Source organism: Macaca mulatta, chromosome 2, assembly GCF_049350105.2.
Source record: "Macaca mulatta isolate MMU2019108-1 chromosome 2, T2T-MMU8v2.0, whole genome shotgun sequence".
Taxonomy (NCBI): domain Eukaryota; kingdom Metazoa; phylum Chordata; class Mammalia; order Primates; family Cercopithecidae; genus Macaca; species Macaca mulatta.
Window position 1 is genome coordinate 82,358,431 of NC_133407.1, and position 1,573 is coordinate 82,360,003.

At 47.9% G+C, this 1,573-nt stretch overlaps 1 pseudogene; it reads right to left on the bottom strand.

Moving 5' to 3' along the window:
* Positions 1–486: 486 nt before the first annotated feature.
* Positions 487–903, bottom strand: LOC106997008 (large ribosomal subunit protein eL28 pseudogene; annotated as a pseudogene).
* Positions 904–1,573: the final 670 nt, after the last annotated feature.

The window sequence follows — 1,573 nt, forward strand, 5'->3', positions numbered from 1 at the left end:
CACCATCCAATAGAAATATTATTCAAGTCACATATGTAGATTTTCTAGTAGCCACATGAAAAAAGAAAAATGGATGAAATTAATTTTAGTAATACATTTTATTTTTGCCCAATATATAAAAATATTAACATTTCAATATGTAATCAATAAAAATTATTAATGAGATGTTTACGTTGTTTTTTTCCATACTAAGTCTAGGAATCCAGAGTGTACACATACAGCATATCTCAAGGAGCCACTTTTCAAGTGCTCAATAGGCGCATGTGGCTACCATACTGGAGAGTACAGATTTTCTAAACACTGCAAAGGGCTTTCACGGTGGCCGGACATTCATATTATTTCTGACTATGCCTAGGGGATGACAAATCCGAGCAAACAGTAAGTCTTCTTGAGTTTTTTGCAGGACACTGGACCCTCTCCCTCTCCCTCTCCCTTCTTCTTCTTCCTCTAGAAAGCCAGCTGATTATCGCTTTGGGGGCAGGTGACTCAGAAGCTCTTGGTGGGACGGGTCCGCATCCTCTTCACCATCACAGGCTTCTGGCTGCGCAGGATGGCGCTGGCCTTGCTGATGGCAGTCATGGCAGGTCAGGACGGTACTTGCTCTTGCAGATCATGTGTCTGATGCTGCTGAGCTTGGCGCGAGCGTTCTTGTTGATAACGGTAGGCACACAGGGGGCCCCAGGCGTCCCCTGGCCGCATCTCCGCCCATGACCACCAGAACACCTTGCCATTGGCTGCCGGCGCCACGCCCACAGTCTTGCAGCGAATCAGGTCGTTGTAGCGGAAGGAGTTGCGGGCCTTCAAGTTATTGGGCTCGGTGCTGTAGGTCTGCTTATTCCTCTTGATCAGGAAACCGGGGCAGTTCAGCACGACCATCCATTGCAGATGCGCAGACATGGCGGCGGCTCCTCGCGCAGTGAAGGCCGGAGACCGAAGGAGCTGGATCCTCTTCTTGCTTGTTCCTATCCCAACCTCAACAAAATAAGGCGACTATATTTTTTTAAATGGTAGTTCATTCATTCATTAACCTTTCCAACCTTGATTTAACTTGAGTACAGCTTTCAATAAATCATGACACAACAGTTCCAGATGCCACCCCTCAAGATGTTCAGAGGCACATACGTAACCTCTGTAAGCCCTGAGCTCCTGCTTACCCTGCCAGATGAAGCCTTGACACCTCTTTCCATGGCAAGCTTGGAGCCTCCTGCTCTGACTCTGCTGGTGGTGACCTCAGATTGCCTCCTAGGTTCTCCTGAGTGAGCCAGCATCATCTGCTCCTCTACCACCCCAGGACTGGGGAAAGGGATGGAGGCTGAGAACAATTAGCGACCTGTCTGAGGCCAGGCAGAAATTTGTCACCACTGATGGAACACAAGCTGGCAGGCCCTGGGTGGCCTCTTTAAAATGCTCTGCAGTGCAAGCATTGCACACTCCTGGCAGTTTTGTAAAGGGAGTGTCCAGGACAATAATAAAGAAATTCTTACCGTGCTTCTTGTGAATCACATGCTGTTTTTAGTGCTTTACTTAACTGACAAAATCCTCACCGCAGCCTACTGAGGCTGCTGGTCTTATT